This window comes from Dermacentor albipictus, chromosome 1 (genome assembly GCF_038994185.2).
Source record: "Dermacentor albipictus isolate Rhodes 1998 colony chromosome 1, USDA_Dalb.pri_finalv2, whole genome shotgun sequence".
In the NCBI taxonomy this organism is placed as follows: Eukaryota; Metazoa; Arthropoda; class Arachnida; order Ixodida; family Ixodidae; genus Dermacentor; species Dermacentor albipictus.
Genome location: NC_091821.1, coordinates 489,045,733 through 489,069,872, shown reverse-complemented (window position 1 = coordinate 489,069,872; position 24,140 = coordinate 489,045,733). Strand labels below are relative to the sequence as shown.

General features: G+C 45.7%; 1 protein-coding gene and 1 long non-coding RNA gene across 3 annotated transcripts in view; one reads left to right on the top strand and one right to left on the bottom strand.

Moving 5' to 3' along the window:
• Window positions 1-24,140, top strand: part of LOC135912830 (endothelin-converting enzyme 2-like) — a 147,488-nt gene that overhangs the window by 80,425 nt on the left and 42,923 nt on the right. The window lies entirely within an intron of this gene.
• The window catches only part of LOC135912853 (uncharacterized), an 81,060-nt gene that overhangs the window by 54,708 nt on the left and 2,212 nt on the right, over window positions 1-24,140 (bottom strand). For both annotated transcript variants that reach the window (XR_010567802.1, XR_010567803.2), the window contains exon 2: window positions 21,385-21,555. This is a non-coding gene — a long non-coding RNA (uncharacterized lncRNA). The remainder of the gene's footprint in view (window positions 1-21,384; window positions 21,556-24,140) is intronic.

Below are 24,140 nucleotides of genomic sequence, written 5' to 3'. Positions count from 1 at the left end.
GTTATCTTCCCTCCTCATTACATGTCCTGCCCATGTCCATTTCTTTTTCTTGATTTCAACTAAGATGTCATTAACTCGCGTTTGTTCCCTCACCCAATCTGCTCTTTTCTTATCCCTTAACGTTACACCTATCATTCTTCTTTCCATAGCTCGTTGCGTCATCCTCAATTTGAGTAGAACCCTTTTCGTAAGCCTCCAGGTTTCTGCCCCGTAGGTGAGTACTGGTAAGACACAGCTATTATATACTTTTCTCTTGAGGCATAATGGCACACTGCTGTTCATGATCTGAGAATGCCTGCCAAATGCTCCCCAACCCATTCTTATTCTTCTGATTATTTCCTTCTCATGATCCGGATCCGCCGTCACTACCTGCCCTAAGTAGATGTATTCCCTTACGACTTCCGGTGCCTCGCTGCCTATTGTAAATTGCTGTTCTCTACCGAGACTGTTAAACGTTACTTTAGTTTTCTGCAGATTAATTTTTAAACCCACTCTTCTGCTTTGCCTCTCCAGGTCAGTGAGCATGCATGGCAATTGGTCCCCTGAGTTACTAAGCAAGGCAATATCATCCGCGAATCGCAAGTTACTAAGGTATTATCCATTAACTTTTATCTCCAATTCTTCCCAATCCAGGTCTCTGAATACCTCCTGTAAGCACGCTGTGAATAGCATTGGAGATATCGTATCTCCCTGCCTGACGCCTTTCTTTATTGGGATTTTGTTGCTTGCTTTATGGAGGACTACGGTGGCTGTGGAGCCGCTATAGATATCTTTCAGTATTTTTACATACTGGTCGTCTACACCCTGATTTCGTAATGCCTCCATGACGTAATCAATGAAAGCTATATATAAGGGTTGGCTATATTCCGCACATTTCTCTATCACCTGATTGATAGTGTGAATATGATCTATTGTTGAATAGCCTTTACGGAATCCTGCCTGGTCCTTTGCTTGACAGAAGTCTAAGGTGCTCCTGATTCTATTTGCGATTACCTTCGTAAATAGTTTGTAGGCAACGGACAGTAAGCTGAGCGGTCTATAATTTTTCAAGTCTTTGGCGTCCCCTTTCTTATGGATTAGGATTATGTTAGCGTTCTTCCAAGATTCCGGTACGCTCGAGGTCAGGCATTGCGTATACAGGGTGGCCAGTTTCTCTAGAACAATCTGTCCCCCATCCTTCAACAAATCTGCTGTTACCTGATCCTCCCCAGCTGCCTTCCCCCTTTGCGTATCTCCCAAGGCTTTCTTCACTTCTTCCGGGGTTACCTTTGAGATTTCGAATTCGTCTAGACTATTCTCTCTTCCATTATCGTCTTGGGTGCCACTGGTACAGTATAAATCTCTATAGAACTCCTCAGCCACTTGAACTATCTCATCCATATTAGTAATGATATTGCCGGCTTTGTCTCTTAACGCATACATCTGATTCTTGCCGATTCCTAGTTTCTTCTTCACTGTTTTTAGGCTTCCTCCGTTCCTGAGAGCATGTTCAATTCCATCCATATTATACTTCCTTATGTCAGCTGTCTTACGCTTGTTGATTAACTTCGAAAGTTCTGCCAGTTCTATTCTAGCTGTAGGGTTAGATGCGTTCATACATTGGCGTTTCTTGATCAGATCTTTCGTCTCCTGCGATAGTTTGCTGGTATCCTGCCTAACGGAGTTACCACAGACTTCCATTGCACACTCCTTAATGATGCCCACAAGATTGTCGTTCATTCTCTCAACGTTAAGGTCCTCTTCCAGAGTTAAAGCCGAATACCTGTTTTGTAGCTTGATCTGGAATTCCTCTATTTTCCCTCTTACCGCTAACTCATTAATCGGCTTCTTATGCACCAGTTTCTTCCGTTCCCTCCTCAGGTCTACACTAATTCGAGTTCTTACCATCCTGTGGTCACTGCAGCGCACTTTGCCGAGCACGTCCACATCTTGTATGATGCCAGGGTTAGCGCAGAGTATGAGGTCTATTTCATTTCTAGACTCGCCGTTAGGGCTCCTCCACGTCCACTTTCGGCTATCCCGCTTGCGGAAGAAGGTATTCATTATCCTCATATTATTCTGTTCCGCAAACTCTACTAATAACTCTCCCCTGCTATTCCTAGTGCCTATGCCATATACCCCCACTGCCTTGTCTCCAGCCTGCTTCTTGTCTACCTTGGCATTAAAGTCGCCCATTAGTATAGTGTATTTAGTTTTCACTGTGCCCATCGCCGATTCCACGTCTTCATAGAAGCTTTCGACTTCCTGGTCATCATGACTGGATGCAGGGGCGTAGACCTGTACAATCTTCATTTTGTACCTCTTATTAAGTTTCACAACAAGACCTGCCACCCTCTCGTTAATGCTATAGAATTCCTGTATGTTACCAGCTATGTTCTTATTAATGAGGAATCCGACTCCTAGTTCTCTTCTCTCCGCTAAGTCCCGGTAGCACAGGACGTGCCCGCTTTTTAGCACTGTATATGCTTCTTTTGGCCTCCTAACTTCACTGAGCCCTATTATATCCCATTTGCTGCCCTCTAATTCCTCCAATAGCACTGCTTGACTCGCCTCACTAGATAACGTTCTAGCGTTGAACGTTGCCAGGTTCATATTCCAATGGCGGCCTGTCCGGAGCCAGGGATTCTTAGCGCCCTCTGCTGCGCCGCTGGTCTGACCGCCGCCATGGTCAGTTGCTTCGCAGCTGCTGGGGACTGAGGGCCGGGGTTTGATGGTTGTGTTCATATAGGAGGTTGTGGCCAAGTACTGCACCAGGGTGGCCAATCCTGCTCTGGTGAGGGAGTGCGTTACCGGTTCTGGTCACCGGGATCAGGCCACACTCCAGGCCTGTTTGTGCAATTTCATCAACACGCGGATTTTTTTTTTTATCCGGTGGAAAATTGCCGGCACCGGGATTCGAACCACGGACCTCTTGCACGCGAGGCGGGTGTTCTACCTCTACGCCACCGCTGCACCCGACACACATAAGTGCCCACAAATATTTTCTATCGGTAAATGGCAAAATATATTGTTACCGAAGGCTGAGAGAAGAGAGAGAGGAAGAAGAAGATCAGAGACGCTGGCTGCTGCGCGTTGTTGGCGGTCAGCCATCTTAGCTATTCTGACTCATCCCCTTTATATATTGTAAATACAGTTTTTACATACTCGCAACATCCCCGTAACATATTGGTTGAGGTGCGGGGTACCACCGTTGGAAACAGAGCTTCGCAGTGGACGTCGCATCACCGTCCGCACCATGAATGACGGCGAGCGCGCGGGATCAACGTCGTTGCCGACTCCAACATCACCGTCGCCAGCTACGTCGCTATCACCTCCGGTTGTCGTTATGCAACCTAAGGATCCTGGAACTTTCTGCTGGACCGATGGCGCCGACGTTGAACAGTGGGTGGCCGTGTACGAATGCGTGAGTGGAATCAACAGATGGGACCCTACGCTTATGCTAGCTAACCTGTTGTTCTACCTAAGGGGCATGGCAAAGGTGTGGTACGAAAACCACGAACAGGAGCTAACCAGGTGGGGCCAATGCAAAGAGAAACTGACAGAGTTGTTTGGCAAACAAGCTGGCCATAAAATTGCCGCAAAGCAGGAATTCGCCTCCCGTGCCCACTCCGTCATGGAGTCCTATGTCTTGTACATCGAGGACGTGCTGGCACTTTGTCGTAAAGCCGATCACGACATGGCAGAAGCTGAGAAGGTCGGGCACGTGCTTAAGGGCATTGCTGACGACGCGTTTAATCTGCTCATGTGCAAGAGCTGCTCTATAGTTGACGCAATCATTAAAGAGTGCCGACAATTCGAGCAAGCCAAAATCCGACGTGCCTTGCAACCATTCGCCAGACTTCCCAATACTGTCGCAACGTCGACGTGTGAAGATCAACCCGCACAGCAGCATGCGTCGACATCAGAGGACGTGGTGCGAATCGTTAGACGTGAACTGGATGCGATGGCGCCCGCAGCTTTCTGTTCGCGTAGCCCTGATGCTACCACATTTTCAGTTCCCCTGGTACAAGCCATCGTTCGCCAGGAACTTGAAAACATTGGTTTACAGTCTGTGTGTGCTGTCGCCAATCACAGAGCTAACGAACGGCCTTCTACTATTTTCGCTCCACCCCGACGCTGCTCTCCACGTTATCGCTACCCGATTGAGTGGAGAACTGCGGACGGCCAGCCAATATATTTCACCTGTCGCCGCATTGGTCATGTCGCCCGATACTGTCGCAACTCGTGGCCTTCGACACCTCGCATGCCGGCCAACCTGAGCCGTTTTGATGGAAATACCCTCAATGTTTCCCTCACCGCGGAGTCTAACAGCGCCGCCAACTCAGCTCGTAACATGTGGTATAGCTGCTCACCATCACCGCGCGAACACCACTCTCGTCACCGCAAACACGTCACCCATCTTCCCGTTCGCAGCAGCCACGTCGCCTCTTGTCCCCTGTGGCTTTTGGCTGCACTCTTTCGGAAAACTAGGAAAGGCAGCCCTCGGAGGTGGTGCTGCATTGCCGACTACTGCCGCAAATCCTCTGTCTTTATCCACAAGGAGAAGTGTAACTGACGTCAAAATAGACGGCGTACCTGTCCAAGCACTCGTCGACACTGGAGCCCACGTATCGGTGATGAGTGCTAGCCTACGCAGACGTTTAAAGAAGGTCCTCACCGCAGCAGCTGCCCGAGTGCTTCCTGTGGCCGACGGCGGCGTGCTGGTTCTTTGAGCGTGTACTGCGCGTTTAATTATAGCCGGCCGCCTTACTTCTGCACTCTTTTCTGTGATCTACAACTACCTTCACGACGTTATCCTTGGGTTGCACTTTTTGCCCACTCATTCTGCTCTCATCGACTGCGTGACCGGCGTTCCTCAGAACTGCCGCAACTCGCCGATGCTCCGAGTACCACCCCAGGGGGCTTGTGCTCTCTTCAACATGTGCGTCTGTCACCTGAGGCAGTTACATACGTCACTTTGACCGCACAGCCACAGGTTACCCACGGTGAATATGTGCTCTACCCCATCATCGACGTGCTTTTGAACCGGAACGTTGCTGTTCCGCATACGTTGGTAACGGTTACTAATAACGACGTCGTTCTACCGCTTCTTAATTTCAGCCTGTGACCTCAAATGCTTCCGGCCGGCAAGTTCTTGGCCAGCGTTTCTAGTGGTTGCGAATTTGACGTTGAGAGCCTGAATGACGAGAGTGGCTTATTAGCGCCAATTGCAGCTGACAACTCTGGTTCCTGAACGGATGACTTCGCGAAAATGATTGCACCTGACCTCACCTCTGCACAGGCCATGGACATACGACTCCTGCTTGAATCATAGAGTGACATCTTTCATTTCGGCGACAGGCCGTTAGGCCAAACATCTGTTCACCACCGTATAAACACTGGAGATATGAATCCTATTCGTCAGCTTCCCTATCGTGTATCGCATGCTGAACGTCGAGTCATCCGATTAGAAGTGGACAAAATGCTCCGCAAAGGGGTCATCGAGCCACCAGCCAGCTCTTAGGCTTCACCTGTCGTCCTTGTGAAAAAGAAAGACGGTTCCTGGCGTTTTTTCGTCGAATATTGCCGCTTAAACAAGATTGCGCGAAAAGACGTCTGCCCAATACCACACATCGCTGACGCCTTGGATTGCTTGCACCCAACATACAGGTAACAATATTGTAGATGGTTACTTAACTGGAAATCATAAGTGCCATTGATGACAGCTGGAACTAGCCTGACGATGGCTGCTCACGTTCGTGGACGAAGTTCGAGTCCACGGTGGTATGTCCCATTAGACGACGAGCATCCTTTGGACATACCGATAAGAACCGAACGTCCAAGTCCCGTTTAGGACGTCCAGTGGATAACATGGGTACATTATTTTCTTGACATCCTATTTAAGACAACCTTCGGACACCCACAGGAGTGAACTTCTAGGATATAAACAAATTCCCAAACATTATACCTATGAATGTCAGAAGGATGCTTTCAACGGGATGCCTCTTACCGGACATAAGTGGGACCAACACACAATTCAACACGTACTACATGGTAATATCGTAGAATGTTAACTTTCTACCACGGCTGCTTTCAGGGCATGCTCTTCCGTAAAGACAACGTGCCAGCCAGCAACATAAAACTGCCACACTCTGGTTCAAGCTTCTGATGAAAACGACAAATGGAGACGTTGCAATCGACGACCGAGACCGCACAAGCATGTAGGGAGGAAATGTGACAAGGCGATAGGCAGAGGATCCGAACAGCTGCGCACAACCACTTACCACAAGGCGTAACCGAATCAGTCGTATGTTACGCTCTCCGAACATGTCGAGAAAGCCGAGCCATAGAGTAAAGAACCTGCTCGACCGAGTACTGCAACACTACTGCAACGACTGCAAGGCATTTGATTCTATTAAACATGATATTTTAATTTATAAGCTGCCGTTTCATGGCATTCCGAGGAGTTACCTTAAATATGATACGTAGTTATCTTTCCGGTAACGTTCAGTATACATGTTTGAATGTCCCTCAGTCACAAATGAAACAATTTATATATGGCAAACCACAAGGGTCTATTCTAGGTCCAATATTCTTTATTATCTATATTAATGATATAGTAGCCATTCTAGAACTCCTGCAATAATTATTTATGCAGATGATACAGGTTAGTTTTTTACGGTATGCATCTCGATCATATACATGTCGAGGCTAATGCATGGTTACAAGAATTGTCGCTATGGTTGAACATAAATATACCCGTAATAAATGTAAATAAAACCAAGGTTATTGTATTTAAAGCACGCAACAAACCTGATGATTCTGAACTTCAACTTACATTTGAAAACAATGCAATTGAACGTGTTTCTTTCTACAAGTTTACAGGTGTCCTTCTTGAAGAACACTTGAGTTGGTCCCACCATAATAATAAAATTCATGCCAAAGTACCTAGGTCACTCTGTGTGCACTATAAAATTAGAAACCTTGTTCCCAAATGGCTCATATGGCAGTTATATTACATTATAATGCATTCACATCTTCACTACTGCATACTGATATGGGGGTCCACAACAAAAACTAACTTTATGAGGTTGATAACATTATACAAAAAGCGATACGATATGTCTAAAATCTCTCGAACAACGACCATAGAGGTTTGTACTTTTTTGAACACTCTGTTCTAAACGTGAATCAATTATATGAGTTGAAATTGCTTTCTAACATCTATAACGAAATCAAGCTCGGTTCTTATAAATATCTTGAATTGCACTCTAGTAGTAATGTGCCTTCCAAATTAAGGCACGACCATTACAGAACTCCACTTGTAAGGACCAACTAAGGAACCCAAATGCTTTCATACCTAATTCCCAGTCTTCTCGACCAACATACACAGGCCGTAGAAATTATTCAGAAATGTGTGCCCGTGAACTGTTTCAAAAGAAATGTTAAAGCTTACCTCCTTTCCTGTCCTAATTATCAAAAGGTTGTGCATACAGAATTTTTCATAACCGTAGGGTTCCTCATTTGTACTAATTTTTCTTTAAGATTGTAAAAGCTTGTAGCATGTTCGGCTGTTTACTTTGCATAAAATTGTGTGATGTATGTGACGGTAGTGTATTATGTTCTTTCTGTTGCTGCATGCCCTGAGTGTGTGTATTCGGGTCCTTGGGTCCCGTCAGGCAGAGCACATCTGCTTTTGCCCTTGTATCCGATACCTTGTTGTCTGAAATAAAGATTATTATTATTAATATTTTGTAAACCCTGCTGTAGAAGAGAGCAGTGACTGCGGTTACCCAGTCGAATTGGCATTGTCTGTTGCATGCACACTTTGCGCTGATTTTCACGTAGTCGGTCACATGGCTTAACGCCACAGTTTTATTGAATCTCTTCGCCCTTCTTGTGGTCATGTGTAACGATTGGTGCCCTCCACAATCAATGTGTGCGTTTTCGCTTAACGCGGCGGTAGTATCCTGTGCTCATCTGTTCCAGCGTGAACATTTCTCAGTTCCAAGTAACGTTTTTCGTCGTGGGCTTTGGAGCGCCGTCTCCGCGACGCATGTACGTCTTACACATATCAAGAGGTAAGTGACAGTTCCTGGAGTCAGTGTTTTTCTATTAGCAGCATTTCAACCTTTTCGACTAGCGTATCGTCATGTCTGCGCGTAATCGAATGCCGTCCACGGTAACATTAATAGACGATTTACCATACGTTGTGCACCCGCAGTACTGCGTTTGGTCGCATCGTACTGCTTTTCTGCGAACTTCCAAGTTTGTTCTATGCTATGTTGCTTCTGCTCAACGTTGAGAAGCGCCGAAAAACAATTATGGATATGAAACTTTATAACCCTAACTACCATGTAGCCCACAGGATGGGTCCGCGAGAGTTGTTGTGTCTTTCGTGTATAGTGGCGAATAATAAGAAAATATTTATTCCTGACATGCACTTTCCTCGTTTGAGCTTCGTTTGTGTTTTGTTTGCGTAACCGAAATGCAATTATACAACTGCGTAATGTTGAAATATGTGAACTTCTGTATGCATTTCTGTCATGGTCGGAGCATTTGCTGCACATTATGGTTGGACGCGCGGCTGAATTTTACCATGTCTGGCTTTAGGTATGGTATATTGCTCTTGCTGCACAGTGCTGTGGACGTTTCTTGGAATAAAAAAACTTTTGGGTTACTCGTTAGACTGTTTGTATAGTGGTGACATCAAGTGAAGTTCACTCCTAAGCTGTACGTCACGATCGAAACGTTGGCGCTGACATAATTGCTCGTTCCCACGTGGTCGTATTTTTTTTCTACGTAACAGTGAAAGTCTTTTCAAAGTTTACTGTTTCTGTTACACGCTCGTAATGGTAGCCGTACCGTTTAAACTTCGCACCCATGCTATTGACGTTTCGACAGGATAACCATGATTACGAAAGTAATCGCAAAACTGCATACGTTTCGAGCAACAGAACATTTGATGGCGTTTATATGCTTAGAGATGGGTAGGGCTGAATTCCGGGCCTCAATCCTGGTACTCCAGGTTTTACATGACAATGTTTGGTCGCCTCATGGTACTGCTGAGGTGGATCTTCATGAGACGCATAGTTCCTTTTAATAATTTCCCAACAAACACAAAAGCCGGCCAAGCTGACGTTTTTAATGACATGTAAAACGCAGCAGGCCAGCTGCACTGCAAGGGCACATTCTGAGGAACGTTCCTATTTATAATAAATATCAATATTGTCACGTGGTAGTACATAACAATATAATCCGGCAAACATTTCAGATTTGATCATAACCAACCATCCCACCCGCATGCCATCTATAACATATCTCAGGGAAATAAGTGACCACAAGGTTGTTTACGCGACATTTACCTTCGTTTTGCTAACACGTGAAATTTATAAGAAAACTGTTCGTTTTTACGGTAAGACTAATTATGAAGTAAGTAATAATGAGCTGATTAGTTTCTCCCCAATATTTGAAACAGCTTTTTTTGTGCATTCTTTACAAGAAGATTGGTCGCTTTTCAAGAACGAAGTACGTGAAATAATCGAAAAGTATACACCAGTATGCAGGTTCCGTGCTAACAGACAAGCCGTGGTTCATTCAGTCGCTGAAACGACCAGAAAATAAAAAAAAACGTTATTTCAGAGCCGCAACACTGCGACAGAGCCCAAACACGTGGGGCAAATACTACTCAGTGGAAACCGCACATCTCGCCGCAATACGAGACGTTAAGTACAACTTTTTTTCATAATGATGCTCCTAACATGTTAACAAGTAATCTTGAACAGTTCTGGCTCGTGGTGAACCCGGCAAAAACGTGCCATTACACTTACTGACGAAAAGAAGCGGCGGTATGGATCGCGTCAGCGAGTCTCTTCGATCGTGTTCGGGCTGCCAGCGCGATCTAATCTCGCGGCACACCAACATCGAGCGTAGTGTGTGAGCGTGTGTGAATGCGGTTGACTGTTCTCGTGAACCGTGCGACGTCGCCACGTAAACTTGAATCGTGACGCGCATTGTTGTGTTCATGCCTTTTCGGCTTGTGTGTGCGCCTCCGTGCGCTGCTAAAGCCCCTCAAGTATTAGAGGGACCTAATACGAAACACACGCGAATTGGCGTAGGTATTACTGCACTTTGTTTTCCTGGCGTTCCGTTTATCGCTTCTAGCGTTTTTCTTATGTCAATTTGCAGTTGTGTGTTTGTCAGCAGGAAAATGGCATCGCCGATTACTTAAACATCTTCGGGTGTAAGGGAAACATTGAAGGAACGAGCTCGCAGCTGTTTGCAATGTACTGTGAGATATTGTATTATACTTTATTATTTCATGGCCAGTAGCAGTGGCTATGCAGCATTTGTTTTTATTAGCAGAGTAATGCAGGCACTTAGGAATATACTTATTCGCATATGCGATGCACAAAATACGATTAGGATTCGCAGAGTTGGAAATGACTTTTTGGACATATTGTAGAGCGCATGTTAACAATGGGCGCACAAACACAGGAAAGTGTAAAAGTAGAATTCGTTGCTGAAACTTGTGAACTTTATCGCGCGTAACGCAATGCGGATATTTGTCAGCGAGGTAATGCGCTTCGGCTGCGCTATTTACTTGCATGCTAGGTCATACTGCATGTGCTAAGTCAATGGGCCCGTAATGCACTAAAATGAATGACCTCCACAAACATCGGCCATCAACATTCATGCGCTCGAGTAAAATACAATCACAGCTCAACATACGCACCTGCATACTTTCGATCGTAACTTTCCATCGCTCTACGTTACTTTCCTTGCATAGTCGTGCAGTTACCGACGGTTCAAAATCCTTCCATCCAATTCTGTGCAACCATACTTTTCTTCTGGTTAGGTTCTGTTTGTCGCGCGGTATGCAAAATAACTTCTTGCCGTCCTCCTTCCGGTTTCGGCATCCAATCGCACAGCAACAGGGCATTTCGGCCATCCTGTAACGAAATTATCGCAGCAATGTGCATAGCACAAATGCCGAAACGCGCGTTTTTCACCCGGCACGCAGGAACTCTCATGGCGGCAAAGGGGCGGAGCAAGGTCGCATGTCACCGATCAGCCTATCGCTGGCGTCGTCAGCTGGATAAAAGCCTTTCCGTACTTTAAAACTATTGAGGGACTTTACTAATAAGTTTCCGCGCCATCTATGGTTTGCGCCACAACGCAGCTGGCTCGCCCAGGCACATGTTGGTAAACCTTATCAGGCGAGTGGTCGCTCCAGATATGCTTACTCTATGGCCATGATATACCGGCTACGTTCGATTTGCGAAACCAAATGCCGCTCATCTGTAGAGTAGTTGGGATGTATTTAAAGCGAGAACAAAAAAAACCAGCGACAACCAAGATCCGTGATGGATTTATCGTTCTAGATAGAGTACGCTCGAACTGTGATTACGGGCGTGCGAAGAGCACAACCGTGCGGTAGGCAACCGATCAATATTGAGTAGAACATACGGGGTGATCATTTTAAGGTGAAAGCCTTAAGTGGATCATTGCAATGGCTCATACCCATAAAACGCGGCGCCTAGTCGAGTGGTAGAAAAAGAAAGCACGAATGCCTTTCGACGGACTCTTTGAAAACTAATATCTCAGAACTGGTGCTGTCCAGATAATTCGTTCCAAGCGGATACACCGCACGACCTCAGCGGCTATAATTCATAGATTAAAATATGTGGCTTAAGCAATTAATTAAAAAGACATTTAGCGTATTTAAATTATTTATTCACATGAGCATTTTCATTTCTCTTGGAAGTAATGGCCGGCTCATCGAGTAATCTTGATCAAGGATCAAAATCTGCCATAGCCAATCTTAACAATATTGGTGCAGCTAAAAAGGCACCCTGCATGCACAGGTGTCTAAGGAAACAAAACCGAAAATAACAGGCAAGTCAAATCGCTTATAGCAGGTTCGCATGATAGTCCCTCAACCCGGCCAAGTAATCACGCTCAAGGGGGGTAGTGCGACAGAAGTGCTTATTCGTCGCAGTCACCGAGCTTACAAAGTGTGTCTGCTTCTGATACTTCACGTGTTATCGATACCGGTGCCTTGCAAATACTATGCACCAATAAAGAAGGGGGGTGCAGACTGTTCAGGACGCCATGGTGAGGGTGTTGTTTTATTCTTTGGCACCTGCGAAGATGCAAGAACTGTGCAAACAAGTTAACACATCTCGCGCTGGCACGTCTTTGTGTTCTCTCCAGTATAGGTCACGGTTCGTCTCGTGTGCATTGGGAGTCGTTTACAAGATCCACGCCGACGTCTGGAAAAAGATATGTTGGGCATACTAGCAGTTCTCTCAACGAAAGGCTTCGTGTAAGCTGTGAAATAATGTGCATGACAGGGTGCAGGACCATCTCGGCGTTCACTGCCGCGATTGTGGCTCCATCCCTCTTCTTAATCGGTAAGTAGTAGAGGCAAGGCACAGGGTCCACTTAGCACGTGAAATAATTGAAGCAGAAGCAATTTGTCAGCTCGGTGACTGCTATGCGAGCACCTCTTCTGTCGCACTTTAACTCCTTGAGCGTCATTACTTGGCCGGATGGAGGGGCAAACGTGGGCACATGTTATAAGCGATTTGGCTCGTCTTTGTTGTTCCTGGTTTTTAATTCTTCAGACACATGTGTACAGTATGCACTGCTCACCTCGACAATAAAAATCCGTGTGTAGTCAGTGCTCTTTCTCCTCTTTACTTTTGCTAAGGTCATTTATGCAACGTGCAAGACACCGCTATGAGGTGAAAGAGGAGCGCAATTTTCGGGCGAGATAGCTGGCAAACTGGTCTCATTTTGAAAATTCATTCCAAGTCGATACACATTGCAAACTCACCAGCTAGAATAAGTCAATTGCCATTTGAGCCGTGACGTAATTAACTGCGAAGTTAATTATTCATTTACTGGCAATTATTTAAATATGTGTTTCTATTTTTCGCGCAAGTTTTGTTCGCCTCTCTTAATAATCCAACTCAGGGAGTAGAATCAGGTTATCTGCAAAAAGTGATTGTTGAAAATTACAAAAGACTTAAAAATGATAACCCCGTAGGGTGACCCACGAACCGCAATGATGTTCGAAGCACATACTTTTTGTGTACATATTCTAAAAAAATTCATTAGACCGAAGGCCACGAGGTATCAACACCATAAGTCTTCGAGTCTGCCCACTGTACTTGCCAATGGGGAACTTTGTAATATGAAAATGATGGAGCCCTGCATTTCCGGAAATACTATTCACAGCCTCTGATACTCAGTCTCTGTCAAAATTGTGCTATACGTGCCCATAACGCTTCCACCTGCTTCTTGCTGAGTGAGAAAGCCAGCTAGGCGTTTTTCGGGACGATTGCTAAGATGCGCGTTCTTGTACTGCTCCGTCATTTGATGTACAAATATGAAAGGATGGGATTACCGCTGTAATATTTGATATTTATAAGCGGCCAGAAACAGTGATTTGCGTCTGAATATTTCCTGTTTTTTGGTTCAAACAGAAATAATTTTTGGTTTAAACAGAAAAACAAGAAAACCTAAGTACGCCATTGCTATTGCAGTTTGGTTGGACGAGTAAAACAAGATATATCAGTGGATTCGACAGCGCTGAGCACGCAGCTGCAAGCCTACAGGAACTCCGGTGCAAGAACCCTGGCGAGGTATATAACTCACTAATACTGAGCTTTAAATACACTCTGTAGATTATTGCGATAGCAAATATGATGAATTATTAAGTGGTCCTTATGTTCTACCGGCCAAAGGCCGGCAGCTACGCAATGAAATCCAGGCCGATTCACAGAGCAGAAAGACGACGCTTTCTTCCCAGCTCGGCAATATATATAGAAGAGAAAAGAGAGAAAGAAGGAAAGAGGGACCATCGACGCATGCGCGGAGAGGCGCACGTGGCTCCGGATAGGTTATCTGCAGCATTCCTTTCCCCTAATAGCCGTAGCGCTCCACTGGCTTTCTGGTTCTTGTGGAACGACGAAGGTCAGAAACAGGCCCTTCGGGAGGGTCTTGAGCCTCGTTTTTCGGTGCCCCTAAGGTCGTCGGGGGCGATTCCTTAGGACTTGATATTTCTCTGCTTCCGTCTGTGTCTGATGAACGTTTCCGGATCTGGTCGACGTGTCGTCGAACGACACCGTCCTCGGTAGCCACAGTGACTAAACGGGCGCCACTCGTCGATTTTACTTTGCCTGGTGTCCACTTTTCTCCTATGCCGTAGTTGCGCACATAGACGGCATCTCCAGGGGCGAAGTACCAACTGGCGGAATCAGCCGCTGGATTCTTGGGCTTTTCGTGGCTCCTGGGAGGAAGACACATATCTAGTCTTGTACTCAAACGGTACCAAAGAAGAAGTTCAGACGGTGAAAATCCTGAAGCCTGTTGCGAATTTAGGTAGTTACAAAAAATTCTAGCCAAAGCAGTTTACAACTCCACACCAGGCATTCTCTTCAAGCCCTCCTTGATAGTTCTCACTGCCCGTTCGGCGAGACCATTGCTTTGAGGGTAATAAGGCGGGGTGCGAATATGCTCGATTCCATTTTTCTGCACAAATACAGCAAACTCTGAACCGGTAAAGGGCGTACCGTTATCCGTAACCTTGGTGCGGGGCAAACCCAACCTGCTAAACAGGGTTCGCATGCAATCGGCAGTTGCATTAGCGGTTGCTCGAGATACTGGATTGGCTTCTATCCAATGGCTGTGTGCGTCAACGATTACCAACAACATGTTTGCAATACGCCCTGCGTAGTCGGCATGCAGCCGTGACCACATCTCTCGCGAAATCGGCCAGCTAACGGGGTTCCGTGCAGGTAGCATGGGCAGAGCCTGCACGCACCTTCGACAGTCTGCGACCATTCTACAAATGCCTCGATCTAGACCTGGCCACCAAAATCTAGCCCTCGCCCTTGTCTTCATGGTAGATGCCCCCTGATGAGGCTCGTGCGGCATCTTCAACAGTTTCTCACGCACCTCACTTGGTATCACCACACGATGGCCCCAGTACAACAGCCCCTTCTCTACAGACAACTCGTGTCGTCTTTTCCAGAATTCCGCCATTTCTCTGCTGTCATCTTCAACGACGGAGGGCCACCCTTCATTCACGTACCTGCATATCCTTTGCAAAAAGCTTCCGTTGCTGCGAGTGCTTTAATCTCCTGGTGGGAAACCGCTGACTGGTCCCATTCGTCTACGCTAAGCACCATTTCCGACAGATCTTCGGTTTCCGCTAGCGGCTCCTGTAGCGATTGAGGCAAACGGCTTAGAGCGTCAGAAATTCGCATCTGTTTGCCAGGTTTACAGATCAGCTTGTACTGGTATGCCCCGAGCGAAAGCGCCCAGCGCTGAATTCGGGCGGCAGCCATGACAGAAGTTTGACGATCCTGTCTGAGAAGGCCCAACAAGGGGCGGTGGTCCGTTACAAGCGTGAACTCCCGTCTCAACAGGGCTAAAGCCAGGGCTAAAGCCTCGCGCTCAATTTGGGAGTATTTTCTCTCTGCTGAGGTGAGCGTTCGCGATCGGAGCCCAATTGGCCTGTCTTCACCATTTATTCGATGGAAAAGGGCAGCACCGACACCGTAAGGTGACGCGTCGCATTCCAACATCCCCTCCAGCTGCGGATTAAAGTACGTTAGCACTGGGGCTGAACACAAAGCATCCTTGGCCTCCTGAAATGCCGCGTCTTCTTTTTCGTGCCAAACCCATTTTGCACCTTTTTCAAGAAAGCTGTACAAGGGTGAAAGTAGAGCGGAAAGATTTGGCAAAAACTTATTGTAAAATGTAACCATTCCCACAAAGGATCGCAACTCAGCAACATTTCGCCGATAAGGGGCTAGCCTGATTGCATCCACGTGCTTCTCGAGTGGGTGTAGCCCTTCAGCATCGATACGATGGCCAAGATATGTCACTGATTGTTCACCAAACTTGCACTTGTCGGAACGAAGCTTGATACTGTTCTCGCGAAAACACCGTAGCACAGCTTGCAGGTTTACGTTTTCAGCATCGCTGCTCTCGGCTATCAGGACGGCGTCTAGATGAGCCTGCGTCCCTTTTAGTCCTTGCAGCACAGATTAAATTTTCCGTTGTAATATCGCTGGAGCTGATGCGATGCCAAACGGTAACCTGTTGCAGCAAAAGAGACACTTTTCTGTGTTTATTACTGCAAATTTCCGCGAGTCTTCATCTAGCTCGACCTGATGTAAGCATCGCGAAGGCCTAAAATACAGAATTTTTTACCTCCACACAGGTTTGCAAAAATATCGTCTGTGACAGGCAAAGGGTACTGCTGAACATCGCACACAATGATTAGTGTAACCTTGAAGTCCCCGAAAATGCGCACTGTTCCGTCCTTCTTCAAAACTGGCACGATGGGCGGTGCCCATTCGGAATGAGGGACTGGAGATATTTTACCACCTGACACTAATCTGTCAAGCTCCTTGGACACTTTATCACGAAGTGCAAAAGGAATTTTCCTTGCCTTGAAGAACTTGGGGTTTGCTCCGGCCTTGATGTGCAGTCGGGCTGGCGGGCCTTTCATGAGACCAGCGCCTTCTGTAAAAAGGTCGGGGTGTTGCTGGAGCAGCGTCGGCACGTCCTCCAAGGCTTGTTTTGGCACAGGAGCCGTCGAATACACGCTCAGCACCTGAATGCGTTCGTCTGTTAATTTTTTCAGCAGGTCCTGACCGCATAGACTGGAGTCATTGCAGTCTAAAACTGTCAGACTGCAGTGCACTGTTGTACCGTCATAAGAAACTGGCATTGTCAGTGCGCCCAGAAGCGGCGACTTTCCGAGATAGCATGAAAGCTGCACTTCCGCCTTTTGTAGCTGCGGCCATCGGTGAGAGTGCAATTCGTAAATTCTCTTGGGAATGATACAAACAGGGGAACCAGTATCGATGTCCTTCATTATTTTGATGCCATTCCACGCGAACGACTTCCTGATGGGCGGTATGAGACAGCGCTTGGTACTCAAGGACCATATTTATGACGTGCTGCTATCACTCTCTTCGCTTTCCGTCGCCTGAGCAGTACTGCTAGCATTTTGCTTGTTTTATTTGCCGCACACGTTCTCGCTAAATGCCCTGGCCATGTACACTTGTAACATTTGCGCTTGATTAGTGGAGAAGCATTGGTCTTGGGACCACGTCTACCGCTACATTTGCATTGTTGCACGCCTTGCGACTTCGCGCGCTATTCGTATTGCCGAGAGAGCTTTAGCAATCTTGCTTGTTCTTGGTCCGTAACAATACCTTGCGAATCGCGTTCAGCGCTCTCTGCGGCAAGGGCAAGAGCCTCGGCTTCTTCAAGATTCAGATCTTTCTTCGCTAGCAGCTGCTTCTGCACATTCTTGGAACTGATGCCAAACACAATACGGTCCATTATCATTCTTTCCAGCATAGTTCCAACATTGCAGTTGTGTGCCATCTGCCGTATAGCCACTATGAATGCATGTACAGATTCCCCTTCTTGCTGGCAGCGATGGAAGAACTTGAAACTTACAGAAATTTCATTCGGTACCAGGTCGTAGTAGATGTTTAACGTCTCTACAACTTCATTGTAGGTCAGGGCGTTAGGCTTTCGCGGGGCTACCTTTCCGTTCAAAATTTCTATTATCCTGGTTCCAAGCGCAGCCACTAGCAGGGCTCTTTGATTAGCATCGGCCTTCACATCATTCCCTTCGAAATAGGCTTTAAGCTTGACTAGGTACGGCTGCCACTTATCTTTTTCTTCTTCAAATTCCAGTAGCCTGTGTGCCATGGTCGTTGGTAGCTTCCTTGCTGCAGCAGAATCCTCGTCGCCACTGTTACGTTCTACCGGCCAAAGGCCGGCAGCTACGCGATGAAATCCAGGCCGATTCGCAGAGCAAAAAGACGACGCTTTATTTCCAGCTCGTAAATATATATAGAAGAGAAAAGAGAGAAAGAAGGAAAAAGGGACCATCGACGCATGCGCGGCGAGGCGCACGTGACTCCAAATAGGTTATATGCAGCAATAAGTCACTAATAGTGAGCTTTAAATACACTCTGTAGATTATTGCGATAGCAAATATGATGAATTATTCAGGGGTCCTTACGTTCTACCGGCCAAAGGCCGGCAGCTACGCGATGAAATCCAGGCCGATTCGCAGAGCAACAAGACGTTTTATTTCCAGCTCGGAAATATATATAGAAGAGAAAAGTGAGAAAGAAGGAAAGAGGGACCATCGACGCATGCGTGGAGAGGCGCACGTGGCTCCGAATAAGTTATCTGCAGCAATAAGTGACTAATACTGAGCTTTAAATACACTCTGTAGATTATTGCGATAGCAAGTGTGATGAAATATTCAGGGGTCCTTATCATGAGGACAAAATTTCTACAAGACTAAGGGGCTCTAGGGCCTATGGCACGCATTACAATATTATTACCGGCAGCTTACATCTATACTTGACAAGGAAAGCATTCAACATTGCATTCTACCGGTGCTGACGTATGGTGGATAAACTTGGAGGTTAACGTAGAAGCTTGAGAGGAAAAATGGACAAGGAAACGAGTGATGGAATGGAAAATAATAAATCTAGCGTTAAGGGACACACAGGCCGACAGTGGCGTGAGTTAAAGAGCAAACGCGTATAACCGATATTCTAGTTAACATTAGGAGGAAATACCGTAATTACTCGCGTAGGGACGCTTGGAGTGCCAATTTTCTGAAAAAAATTCAGAACGTCGTGCCGGAAAGTGAGGTAAGTTCTCTTGCCACTTGATGGCGCTAGCTGCTTTTCCGTCGACGCCACTCAAGCCGGTACCGCCGGTTCATTATTTCTTTGTGTGGCGCGTCGTCTCGGCTGTGTTCGCAGTGTTTACAGTTCACTGCGGTGTTATGTCATTTGCACCTCTCTCACACTTCTGCTACAGTCCCGAAAACAGTACGACCCTATAACGGGCCGTCGTCGGCCAGATTCGTGTAAGGGCTGCACCCAGCCAAAATTCTAGAAACAAGTGTGGCCCTTACGCTAGTAAATACGGTATCCTGTTCGCCTCTGGATGTACTGCCGAGGACAGGTAAGCGATAGTCTATTCGATTTAGAGAATGGATGCCATGAAAAGAGAAGTACAGACGAGGACGGCCGAGAATTAGGTGATGTGATGAAATTATCAAGATTTTAGACATGAGATGGAATCAGCTAGAGCAGGTCCGGGGTAATGAATCGTTGCCATCCTTGTGATTTTTCGGATAATGTTTTAGTACTAGGAAAATGAGTTGCTTGCGCTTCTTATGCTGCGGGTGCGAGGAATAGTGTGCGAAGGTGAGCCGAGAATAGGGATTTGATGGCAAAAGAAAGTAGAATTTCGGTAAAAAGCATTTTCTCATATTTCTTCTCAGAGCATAAAAGCAAGACATTTACAACAGGTCCAAAGACACCTGATAAAATTGAGTTCATAAGTTTCATTTGTGTAAATCCTGCGAAAGTTGCATTGGTTTCGCTCTTTGAGCAGAAACAGTCAGTCTATAATACTATAATAAATATAGTCGCAGGAGTTCAAGAAGAAGTGTGAGCGGGGAAACGAGGTTTTAAGGCCATAACAACAAGAGAAAATGAACGTTCTTGTCCCGTCTGAGATTCGCCGTGAAGCCTGTTAAATAAACACCATTTTTTCGGTTCGTAACAATTTTAGCAGAGATTGCGGGGTAACTTAAGTAAACACGGACCCCGAAGCATTTATTCTTCGCCGGAGCCGGTCCCTCACCGGACTACCGTTTTCGCATGCTGGCATGGCCAACTGCGGAGACACTCCGAGATTTATGCTTGTCGCTCCGGGATCAATGCCTGCTGGTAGGTGGCACTACTACCAAGAATCTCGAATTTTCGCAGGGAAAGCAGGTGAAGATGTGGACAAGTGGCTTAGGTGTTACCAACGAGTAAGGAAGTCCAACGACTGGGAAACTACCGACTAACTAACGAACGTTGTCTTCGCATTCACTGACACTGCCCTGATGTGGTTTGAAAATCATGAAAAATTATTAACGGCATAGGAGCATTTCGTTGGTGACATAAAGGACTGCTTCAGTGATTCGGACGCAAAAAAGAAACACGCACAGCGCACCCTAGCACAGAGAGCCCATTTGCCAGGGGAGACTTGGGCTACTTGCATCGAGGAGATTGGGATATTGTGCAAGCAAGCGAACGCAGGAATGGCCGAGGAAGAAAAAGCCTGGCGCCTGCTTAAGCGCATGGCAGAGGATGAGTACAATTTCCTCATCGGAAAGGAGAGACTCGGTTAGTGGCTGACGTCATGAAGCGCTGCCGTACCTTCCCGGCACTGAAGGCGCACCGAATGGCGACAAATGTTTGCCTATTGGCCAATCTTATCACTGTGGCCAATATCGAGCCGGGCTCTTCATTTGACCTGGCGTTGACCATAAGACAGCTTGTCTGCGAAGAGCTGTACAGGCACATTGAGACGGAACGTCGACTGCATGATGTCTCTAACGTCTCCTTTTCGCAAGTGCCGGCTACTTCTCCACCTTTCAACGTATGGCATTTCTCGGTCAACTTCGTGGATTCAACCCGATTTCAACCTCGCTCTCCTTACGCCCTTTCCTCTCAACGTGCCACGGGTGGCAATGCTACGCGTTACGACCCAGTCATTAGTCCTAGGTGCACTGAAAAGTCTGACTGTTCTCAAGATTACCGCAGAAGCCGTCCCCTTCCTACGTGCTAAATCTGCGGCGTTCTTCTTTACATTTCACGTTCTTCACGTTTTAGTCCTTATCGCCAGAGGCTCTGTACGATCAACTTCCAGCCCCAATTCTGAAAACCCAATGACCTTCAATCATGCAATCACCTTCTAGCAGCCACATTTGGCGCGGAACCTTCCGGAGCCGCTCACCTGCCTGCGACCGTAGCGACCACAGCGTCGTTCAAGGTCACCACCACCAAAAAACTGTATAATGCGGCCAATGGAGATCTGGTCGCTGGATATCCGTTTCTTAAAATATGCCGCTGCTTGTGTTTATGTCGAAGAACTAAGTGGAAGCCCTTGTTGATGGTATGTTTAAATTGGTGGTAGTGAACACTGGTTCTGTTGCTTGTGTGATGAGCCAGCTTTTTAAAACGGTATTAGTGCGCAAAGTTTTACTGCAATGAAACCAGAGGGCAACATGTTGTGGTGTGAGGAGGGATCTGCTGCGGCCTATTGGTGTTTGCGCTGCGCAAGTGTTCCTGGGCGGTCAAGTATTCACGACTGAATTTTCAATTCTCCGCCGGTCCTCGCATGATGGTATATTAGGCGTTGAATTACTACATGTGTTCGGTGCCACAGTTGACTTCCGAACCGGGAGGACGGTTATGAATGGCGACATTCCTTACAAGCTTATCCAAGATGCTCTAAGCGGGAACGGTGCACTTCATGCCTGTGAGGACGCACTCGTACCTGCTTAGTCAGCTTCGTGTGTTCCGGTGGAATGATTGGCTGCGCCAGTAGTGACGTCGTTGCTCTCCGTCGCAGCCGAGCGCACGCGCAGCAGTGTCTCTCCGGCTCTGAAACGGGTAGGCCACGCGTCATACGTACCAGTGAGGAGCGGGCAGCCTTCGATCAGCAGTGCTGCGAGCAGAACCAGAAATGAGCTCGCCCACGCCGTGCCGATGCTGCAGCCCGGGCACACGAACATGCTCTTGTAGCCGAGCGCAAGCAGCAACTAGTACCGGGCATCAGGCATTCAGTTCAGTTTAGTTCAGTTTGTTTATTCAGACATACATTGCCTGGGTTGAAAGGACAAAAAGGCAGAGGAGCTCTACCTGACTAAGGTCCCTCCACCCATACATTTGCTCAGAAGAAGTGAGAATAAAAAAAAGAAAAACAATGGCTTTGTACATTAAAGCGCCGCAAAAAGATTTTCGTGAACAGAGGTAATATCGTGATTAGGCATTTTAAATTGAGTAACGGAATCACACAATAATGCAACATCAACAACCCATAAGAAGCACAAACGCATACATAAATGGCAACATATTAAAGAGTACAAAGTTTGTGCAAGCGTTATACAAAATGTAACATAATTCCTAACAATGTATAACTGTTAGAAAACGCAGCAGAACACAGAGGTTATAGAACAATAAAAAGGTTTTTTTTTTCTAAACTCAAGAACTTATTTAGGACAGAGCACCAGACAGTAAGTACATTTTAACATTTTTCTTTAAACTGTGGATAGAAGTACAGTTTTCAATAAGTTCGTGGGTATGACTATTGTTGCGGAGAAAGTTAGGTATGAGGTAGAGCAATGTTTGATTACCGTAAATGATTCTGAACAACGGTATTCTAAATCGCTCGTGTTGGAGAACATAGGGAACATTAGTAGGGTAGCACTGAGCCATATAACTAGTCAATTCATTTCCAATTTCTTTGCGAGTATACAAGGCGAGCTTCATATTAAAAAGTTGGTTAACAGTAAGCAATTTAAGCTTGATAAAATATGGCGCAGTGTGTTCAGTTGGTTCCAGATTTTCTATGCAGCGAACAGCTCTCTTTAGTATAATTTTTAACCTTTCAAGGTTCGTTCCTGAAGTCGTACCCCATGTTAGGAGACAGTAATTGAGATGAGAATTAACTAGTGAATAATATAACTGGAGCTTTAGCCAGTTTGGTACTAGAGATTTCAGTTTATATAAGACAGAAATTGATCTAAACATACTGGCATGTACTTTGTTGATTTGCGGTGTCCAACTGACATATTCATGAAAAAGTACACCTAAGAATTTAAACAACGGGACACACTCGATGTCATTACTTTTACATCTAACAGAAATGGTGTAATCGCGTTTATTTCTGCCTTTGAATAAAATATATTTACTTTTACTAACATTTAATTCTAGCTGGTTACACTCAAGCCAGTAAGAAAGCGATATCAACCATTCGCTCGCCGCGATTTCTAAATTTCCTAAACGGCTTCCAGAGAAAAACAAGCTGGTATCATCCGCATACAGAACTATAGAAGAAGATTGTGGTACCGGCACGATATCATTTATGTAGATAGTAAAAAAGAGTGGACCGAGTATAGAACCTTGTGGTACACCGAATTTCAAAGGCTGTAGCTGAGATTTATACCCGTGAAGAAACGTATACTGTAGCCTGTCTGTTAAGTAACTGCGCACTAATTGTAGAGCTACCCCTCGAATGCCGTAATGTGGTAATTTTTCAAACAGTATATTATGCTTGACCGAGTCAAATGCTTTTCGGAAGTCTAAAAAAATTCCTAGGGTGAACACCTTGCTATCAATATTCTTTGCTAATTTTTCTTTGATACTAAGTAAAACTGTTTCAGTAGATTTTTTCTCGCGAAAGCCGAATTGTTCCTTGATAAGCAATTCATGTTCATGAAGAAACTTGGTTATTCTTGTTTTTATTATGTGCTCTAAAACGTTTGAGAATAAAGGTAACACCGAAATCGGTCGATAATTGTTAAGATCATTCAAAGGACCGCCTTTGTGCAAGACCGCCACCCTAGCTATTTTCATATTAACTGGAAAAATTCCTGTTGATAATGCTCTGTTGCAAATATGCTGCAAAGGTTCTGATAAAAGGTAAGCAACGAAAATAATTGAAGTAGCTTTAATGTCGTCATTACCGGCAGCAGTACTTTTATTTAGCTTCTTAAGAAAAGAGTTTATCTCTAATTCACTGCAAGGAGACACAAATATAGAATTCGTAATGCAAGAGGATATATATTTCTGTGCATCTAGCTGAGTGCTGATAAATGAATATGCGCCTGAAGATAAAAAGTGGGAATTGAATTTATCTGACAAAGCCTCTTTACTGTATTCGACACCATCAGTAATTAGTGTACCAGGGATGCTGTTCTGTTGTTGACCAATAAGCAATCGTAATGTGTTCCAAATTTTTTTAGGGTCATGAGAAACAGCAATAAACCTATTCTTGTAATATTCACATCGAGCTTTCTTGAGATCAGAGTTTAACTTGTTTCGAATTTTCTTATACTCAGTTAGAAGAGAGATATCTTTTAGATTAATAAATTGCCGGTACATAATATCACGGGCTTTTATTTTTTGTAGTAACTCTTTTGTTACCCATGGTTTTCTACATTTTTATGTGCTTTTTTGCATAACGCAAAGGAAAAGCTTCTTCATAGCAACATTTAACTTTTTGCAGAAAGATGTCGTATGAAATGCTTG